The sequence below is a fragment of the Pan troglodytes genome, chromosome 13 (genome assembly GCF_028858775.2).
Source record: "Pan troglodytes isolate AG18354 chromosome 13, NHGRI_mPanTro3-v2.0_pri, whole genome shotgun sequence".
Taxonomy (NCBI): Eukaryota; Metazoa; Chordata; class Mammalia; order Primates; family Hominidae; genus Pan; species Pan troglodytes.
In genome coordinates, this window is record NC_072411.2 from 47,012,821 (window position 1) to 47,021,725 (window position 8,905).

The 8,905-nt window shown below is 38.1% G+C and overlaps 1 long non-coding RNA gene across 1 annotated transcript; it reads right to left on the reverse strand.

The window, feature by feature from the left end:
- Positions 1–791: 791 nt before the first annotated feature.
- On the reverse strand, positions 792–3,059 carry LOC104005196 (uncharacterized). Its single transcript, XR_001716089.3, has 3 exons — positions 2,953–3,059; positions 1,937–2,061; positions 792–1,545 (listed from the first exon to the last, which is right to left on the reverse strand). It is a non-coding gene; the product is annotated as an uncharacterized LOC104005196 (long non-coding RNA).
- Positions 3,060–8,905: the final 5,846 nt, after the last annotated feature.

Consider the following 8,905-nt stretch of genomic DNA (forward strand, 5'->3'; position numbering starts at 1 on the left):
CAGTATGGGAGAAACTGATCCCATTATTCCATTATCTCCCACCAGGACCCTCCCACAACACATGGAAATTATGGGAGTATAATTCAAGATGAGATTTGGGTGGGGATACAGAGCCAAACCATATCACTCCAATCTCATGTGTCTCTCCCAACATCTACATGAACTTATTTCATGTAGATGCTGGGAAAATATATTATGAGATGGGTCCTCAGAGGTTGGTCAGATCCAATACTGGAAAATGCTTACCGTTCTCAATCTGGGTGACTGTGCATTCATTATTGTCTTAGTGAAACTTCTCTACTTTCGGCTTGTTGGTTTGCTGTCCTTTAATACAGAGTTTAGTACCAAATTAACATACATACTTTTCCAGGTTATCCATCTCCCCTTTAACTTGCATCTCGTCAGCTCACCCAAAGACAAATAAAAGAGGTATCGTGTGCTCCCAGGTTGGTTCAGCAAAGGCACACATACAGCTAAGTAAGATTTGCACATGTGAGCTTTTGATTTCATGTTTGCTTCCTGGCCAGGTAGAAGCCAAATTTGAGAGAGGAATCATTCATATTTCCATTTGAGAGAGCATGAGAAAAAGGAGGTGCTACACAATTTTATGGAGGTGTTGAGACTGTCAATGGAAGAATATATACCTGGGAATTTGTAAGAACCAGTGCTGATCAATCAAAAGGATGATTTATAGTGATTCATTATTGAGTTGGGTGGAAGGAGTTTTCTTCCAAGAGGCTTCAGTTATTTGTTTATTTGAAAACTAATCAGCCTGAATTTGAAAAATCGAGTGTCACTTTATGTCTAGCTATGGTGAATGTAAACTGATGAATTACATGACTGGGCTTGCATTTTACTTGTACTATGCATTAAAATAAGACTTCTCCTTACCTTTTTGAAGCATTTTATTATCTAATTCTAAAGTTATAAATTTTGTCATTTAAAAAATTTAATTGGTCACATTATTACAAAGGTGGTCTTTAGAAAAAAACAACAAATACCACTTTGGCAGTCCATGAGTTAGGACTGATAACCAAAGTTCTTTAATATGGCTCTCCATAAACATTGGCAGAGATTAGGAAGTTGTTGGAGTTGGAGGAATATCACTGGAGGCTTTGGGAGTTTCTTCTGAAGTCATTCTGAATTAGCAACTAATGGGGAGCTTTCTTTGATAGTGCTATTATAATTAAATGCAGCTGGATGAAAATCAACCACAAAGGGAACTCGTTTGTTTATCATTACTTCTGACTTTGTTAGCAGATGTTTTTGAAGCACCATAGTAGCCAGCTTAATTTGTCTCTGTGTAATGTGAAGCAGGTAAACTTTGATTAATAAACTGACAAGTACACTCCTAATTTCTTTTCTGAAGTTTCCTTCTGTGACTCTTATATAGCACATATGTCAAATCCGGAAAGCACACGAATAAACATTCAGTTTCTTTCTATATATGTCAGGCCAGCTGAAATGGAGGTGTCAGTCGGCGGTGAGCTGGCTTGTCAAATGTTCATCTTGAAAGCTGCTGTAGTAGTATGGCATGGAAGTAGGCTAGTGAAAAAGATAAACACATATGGCATATAAGTCCCAGGCTGTAGAACAACAGCTCTTTAAGTTGTAATCACTATTGGTTTTCCATAAGGGACTCAATAATTTTCAGTAAATTGGATCCTTTATGAGTTTAAACATTAATTCAGCTATTTAAAAAGGGTAATTTTGACATATCCTTTGCTTATAATAAATGCCTCCTCCACTTCTTAACAGGCAGACTTCCTCACCACCCACTTTGTTCAATACACTCTAACTCCTGCCTGCATCTTCCTTCAGACTGCACTTTCTACCTGTCTTCCTTTCCAGTATTCCACCGTGTACCTCTCCCATCATTTGAAGAACTCTGGAAAATCACCACCGCCCCCACTCCCACCAAATCATACCCACATACCTGGAAAGAATGTGTTGTTGTTGTTGTTTTAAGTTGGCTCAACCAAGTTTAAGTATGCAGCATCCACAATTCACACTGCATCCATCAGTAATATACAAAATCCTGTGTCCTGTGAGTCTTTGTACCTTCAAAAACATAGTATTTGCTCAAGATAAAGTTGCACATGTGTCTGTATGTCCTTTTACTTTTGTGCCCATGTCTGTTACCAGTTTCACATTGTGATATCTACATCTGTTTTTAATTGCCATAATGCCTAGCACAGTCCTGAATACTTATTATGCACTCGAAACTCAGATTTTGATTTTTGATGTGATCACATTGGCTATTCAGTTATTTAGTACTTCTGCAAATTTATTTCTAGACATATGTGTTGGAATGTGTGTATTTATGTCTACGTTAATGGTCTCACCTGTTTGCTGCACAGAATTCAACTGGGCTCAAGTTGGCAAAATATATGAAAAAAAAAACTATGGTGAACTCTTAAGGTCTCTGTAGATAAGCCTGGGGAAATGTAATCTTTGGCGCCATCCTACTTTCCTTTCTTTAAAGGTCTAATGGACTTTTTAAAGTGTTCTTCATGTAAGCAGAGGGAAATAGGAGGAGTGTGAGCTTTGTGATTTCACAGATCTGGGTCTGGAAAGCAGTGCTCTTTAGCCTCAACTTTCTCATCTGTAAAATTAGGGACAATAATACCACCTTTTGAGAATTAGAGAGAATACATCTAAAGATCCTGGTACGTTATAGATCCTCCATATATATCAGCTAATATTATTAGAAATAAGTAATATGCTATTTTAGTAAATGAGAAAAAACTCAAAAATGGTCACTCTTCTGTGGAACAGTATAAGTGGCCCTCTGTGCTGGTCTTCATGGATGATGTTCACAGTATGTAGTAGCACAACAATTTAGGCATTATTACATGCCAAACTAACTTAAAACATTAAACTATAATGAAAAGGTGATTGAAATTCATTAATGCCTATAGAGTATTTCTTATAAAAAAAGAGGACACCTACCTGTGACCAGTTCCCAACTATCAATTGTCATTCGATTAAAAATAATCCATCTCTAGCAGATCCTCTTCTAATTGGGGAGCTATGCAAGGAAGCTTCATTAAATGCCTACTTTCTGAAAAATATTTGGAAATAATTGCCCATATTAGAAGTGTCAGGATAATTAGTGAAATCACAATGTTACACTGCTATGTACCGAGGACCAAACGTATGTTGGCACCTTTATGTCACTTTAGAATATTGGAGAATTTTGCCTGGACTTTTCTAGCCTTTTAAGCTTTTTCTCTAATGGGAATCTATCTTTACTTTCTTTCTTTTGGGGTAAAGAGAGCAGGGTGAGAGTCGTGGTGTTTTAATAGAACTGCAGATAGCTAATTTTGAAAAAAAATGCTTGTTAAGATGATTGCCCTTGAGGAAAATCCTTCATGTGTGAGTAACTATTCTTACTATTTCATCTACTTTGCTGCAGAATAGAATTACCTGATGTATTATTCTGTTCTCATGCTGTTATGATGAGATACCTGAGACTGGATAATTTATAAAGAAAAGAGTTTTGATTGACTCACAGTTCCACATGGTTGGGAGGGCCTCAGGCAACTTACAATCATGGTGGAAAGGGAAGCAAACACATCCTTCTTCACAAAGTGGCAGGAGAGGAAAGTGCTGAGCAAAGGGGGAAAAGCCCCTTATAAAATCATCAGATCTCATGAGAACTCACTCCCTATCATGAGAACAGCAGGATGGGGGTAACTGCCCCCATGATTAATTACTTTCCACTGGGTCCCTCCCTCGACACCTGGGGATTATGGAAACTACAATTCAAGATGAGATTTGAGTGGGGACACAGCCAAACCATATCACATGACAACATTTCAAAGGAGGATACCAGCTATGAAGAAGTGTGGCTCACAAACAATCTGTCATCTGCTTTCTAAGAAAGTTTGCATGATGAGAGGTCAGAGACAAGCATAGTGGTCAATCCATGTTACCCTTCTGCATTTTATCTCTTAAGATGACCACATTCATAGACTACATAAAAATAATATATCCAGTATCCACTTTGTAGAATGAGGATAAGGAGTCCACAAGGTATTTTCCTTCACTTGAAAATAGCTGAGATTAAATCACTTGTGTCTTTCATGGACATCTATTGTGCTAGGGTGTGGGCTTTTTCTGAAATCTAGGGAAATCATGCCACATCTTGAAAACATTTACAAATAGTTTTCCATGTTCATTTGGATAGTGTGGGAGAAAATAAGACTCTATGATGTCAGGTAATTTGTGGGTATGATTGCTTAAATAATGCTACTTGAGCAGTTGAAGATAAAGTAGCATTATTTAAGCTGGATGACTGTTTTACTGTCACTGGATTGCTCCTTCATGAATTGTGAGATTAAGAATAGATATTACAGTTTCAGAGACCGTGTCATTTTTGTGTTGTGTGTTGAGTCGCTCAGGATAGTGTTACTTGGAATGTGCTTAGGGAGGCTTTGTAAGTAAAAGAAGTGAGATATCTAAAAATGTTGGTATAAGGAGAGCTAAGGCCAGGCATACAGTAGATTTCAAGGATCTTAGGAAAAGTCATATGCTATTTGTAATTAAGAAGAAGGTCTACCAGGCATAAGACATAAGAAGTAGATATCTTATGTCCATGATGTTTATTGTAATGTCTAGAATATGATGGGCTACTGGGCATGAATTAAGGAGAATTAGGGCAAGATGAGTAGCAGTGTAGAAGTTGAGGTCTGCAAAGATGATAGGGATTCTGAGGAAGGTATTTGTTCAGTTCAGGCAAATCTGGCTGCAGGATGCTGTTGGAATGTGTACAACTCATTTTTTTGTGTTCAAGAGCAAAAAAAAAAAAAGTGTCCAAATGTAAGGAGACCAATACAAAAACATATGTGAGTAGTGCTAGCTATAATACTTCTGGTGATACGTGTCGGCTTTTATGTTTCCAGAAGCCCTGACCCTGACTTCAGTCCTAGCAGCTTATCTCTTAAGCTGTTTCGGGGTCTTCATTCTTTTGCTCCGAGCCTGCAGCACTCCAGGATACTCAGGCTGTGGTGAATCTGGCAGTGACCTTGTTGATACCTGAGAGTCCCACCTCTCTGCTGCTGAATAATCTGTCAAAGGACAGATCCTCCTAAGAACTACATCCCTTCTTGCAATTAAAGGGAGAGAAGGAGCTAATTTGAAGGATTGTTTCCCAGACTTTTAACTATTTCTGATTTTTACCCAGCATCTTTTGTGGAAAGTTCTATAGCAAGAGTCTGCAAAAGAAATAGAACAGATGATGGAAACTGATGACTAAAGTCAGCTGTTCCCTAAAAGCAGCAATAATGTCAGAGTGCTAACTGGATAATCTGTTCTGTTTTGGGCTGTCTCTATTTTTCTTCTATCTGAATTGTCACTGGTTGTCTCTTGTTTATACTGCAATGAATGGTTCACAATGTGTGTGTGTGTAGACATGTGAAAAGTAGCTGTATTGTAATATTTATCATTAAAGAGCTGCCTTTGTTTCATCTTACAAGCATCACATTGATTATTTGAATAATAAAGCTGACTAGCTTACTCACCGAAGTTTGCTTCCATAATGGAACAAATTTATGTACCGAGGTTCTCGTTTTCTTTATTAGGTAATTGGACAAAATGCTGAGAAACTGCTACTAATTGAGCAGTCATTCCAGCTTTTGTCTATATTGGGGCTGGGCAGGTTTTCTGATGTTTGAAAAAGAATTACATAGCCCCCAAACCTTGCAACAGCTTCTCTTATCCTGATATGTTTTCATTAACTTTAACTGAGTCCCTGGGCTTAAATGTGGTTTATCCCCGAATTTTAACATTCACCTTTTATAAGAATCACATATTGGAGGATGTTTTCATTTTAGGAAAAAAGTGTGATCAAAGACAGGTCATGTGTTTCCTGCTTTGAGGCAGCAGGGGCAAATGGGCAAGGTTCAGATCAAATGTTTTTGCTAGCATGACATTCAATAGGTAACAGTTGCCCTGAAGCAGGGCATGAAAGAGTTAGGGGAAAGAATAATAGAAACTGAAAAACCTTTGAAAATCCATATAATATTAGGTATTTTGAGAATCAGAAGTTGAAAAAATTTCATTTATAGGAACGCACAGTAAGGCATAAAATATGCTATTTCAATTGACCCCTTCCTTCCCCCTCCCACTGCTGCTGCTGCTCTGCTTTGAGTCCTAATAGTAGCTGTGTTTTAGGGTCGCTCCTTTAAATGATTCCGCCTCCACAAACTCTCACACTTCAAGTCCACCTTTCAGAGGACTTTCAGGTCAGTTAGCTTGAAGTACATTTCTGTTCCTGTTACTGTTATGTTAGAAAAATCAACAATTCACCAAATCTAAAATAATAAAGCTCTAACTTGTCAGCATAACGTTGTTGAAACCTGACCTACTTCAAAGACTTGTTTTCTGATATTTGTTATGCATTCATGTTTCCACCAGGCTGGAGTAACTTCTTGCTCTTCTCAAGCAAACCTCTATGTTTCTTTCCTCACTTCTGCATATAGGCTTATTCTTTTCCTGAAACCTGCACCCTCCAACTCTTTGTATTTCTATCAGCTGAGAGTCTACCTACCCTTCAAGACAAACTGTGGGGCGTGGCCTCTGAGATGGCCCCAGTGATCTTACCTCTTGGTATTCATACCTTGTGTAATCCCTGCTCTTTGTCTGTAGGCTTTACAGAGTGCTCCTTCCTAATATATGCTGTACATAGTATGGTAAAAGGGATGGATGTCACTCCTGAGATTAGATGCCATAAAGACTGTGACTTAGATCTTGTTCATGCGCACTTTCTTCTTTCTCTCTGAGGGAAGCCAGCTGCCATATTGGGAGCCATCCTTCAGAAAGGCCTACTTGGCCAGCAACTGAGGGAAGCTTCAAGCCGGTGGCCAATGAGAAACTAAGGCCCTCATGCCAACAGCTTGAGGATAATTGAATCCTGCCAGCCACCATATGAGAGACTTAGAAGTGGATCCTTCCCGGTAGCGCCTTCAGAAGACACTGCAACCTTGTGGGAAATCTCAGGCAGAGACATCCATCTAAGCTGCACCTGGATATGCATGTGACAGAAGATAATATGACAAATGTTGTTAAAGCCACTAAAATTTTAGAGTTATTTGTTGTGCAATAATAGATAACTTATACAGCTGTGGTGCCAGGAGTTGGGTTTGAAACCCCTGAAACTTTCTATATTTTCTCCATTAAGAAGTAATATCTCTTACATGAGTTGAGAGTGCTTATTTGTTCCTATAATTCATTCTGTGTACTACTGTTTTGGCACTTTTCAAATTCTGCATTCTTTTATATCCACTTGTAGATAGCTTTTCTCCCCTATAAAATTGCAAAGTTCCCTGAGGTCAGATGCTATACCATATTAGACTTTGAACCCTTTCCCTGCCTCCAGGGTAGTTGATGATAGAATTTTTTTTTTTTTTTTTTTGAGATGGTGTCTCACTCTATTGCCAGGCTGGAGTGCAGTGGCACAATCTAAGCTTACTACAACCTCTGCTGCCCTGGTTCAAGCCATTCTCCTGCCTCAGCCTCCTGAGTAGCTGGGATTACAGGCACGTGCCACCATGCCCAGCTAATTTTTGTATTTTTAGTAGAGACAGGGTTTCACCATGTTGGCAAAGATGGTCTCGATCTCTTGACCATGGCCTCCCAAAGTGCTGGGATTACAGGGCATGAGCCACCATGCCTGCCCTGATGATAGGTTTTATGTAGTAGGTGCTCAATACATATTTGTTGAATGAATTCACTAAATATATTTAATCATACTTCAATAAAACCAAGGTTGGTAAATGAGAACAATAGGCCAATCATGTCTAAAGATTGTACAGTTCTTCAGTTTTGTCAAGAATTACTGGGTACAAACTCTGGCGATATTTTGAGGGACATCTTACCAAATGTTTCATGATACCTAACATTATTTCTTATTTGGGGAGGAAGGGAATTAAAGGAAAAACGTGACTTTGATGACCTTCCTATTGATTTAAGTAATATTTCCCAAGATTAAAATTTGATTAATCTTGAATTTTGTTATATGGTAGCAACTACTGGCATATCATAATTGTGAGGGTGTCTTAGACTGAAACACGACAGCCAGCTTAGTAACTTCCAGAATCCATTTCTCTTTAGGAGTTCTGTGTTCTTTACTAAATGGTCCAGTGTGGACATTGGCTGGCTACTCTATATAGTCATTGAGAACTCACAAATTCTTTGGAAATTTGGTACTGCCATACAGTAAAAAGAGAGATCGTTTTGGTTTGAAATTAAATTTTGGCTGAGCAACTTATTTGCTCTTTGACCTGGGGCAAGTTACTTCATCTCTCTGAGTATTTCGTTTGTGTTTAATGGAACAGTAAACCTCAGATTATGGGTTTTCAGAAATATTTAAAATTATATATATAGTTTACTACAGTGTATGACAATTAGAAATTATTAAGTAAATGGTAGCTGAGTACTAGGCTATCTAGTTAATAATATCAAATAATTTCCTCCATCTATAATTTATATTCTCATGGAATTCAGGCATTCCTTCTCCTGCCTTTTGTTTAAGCTGACCCAAAGACTGAGGAAAGTCTCTGTCATCATATCTGTGATTTTACTAACTTACCATTGTTGTGAATGCATTTAATCTTTCCCTTTGTTTGGTCATTAATTCAACAAATATTATTGGGTTTCTACAAGAATGAAGGGACCCAGTATTATCATTTTCTCTGAATTCCTGGTGGATTTAATTTCTTGAAGCAATCGCTCAGTATGTGCCATCTACTAGCCTTTACTCTTAGATATCACTTAAGGTGGAGGAAGATTGGCTATAAGCAGTCACTTTGTAGCTATACAATCACTTTGTAGCTATAAAATCTTGATTCAGTTTCCTGCTTCTTCCCTTGCTACCTATGTGAGATTGGGTGAGTGACTTAAT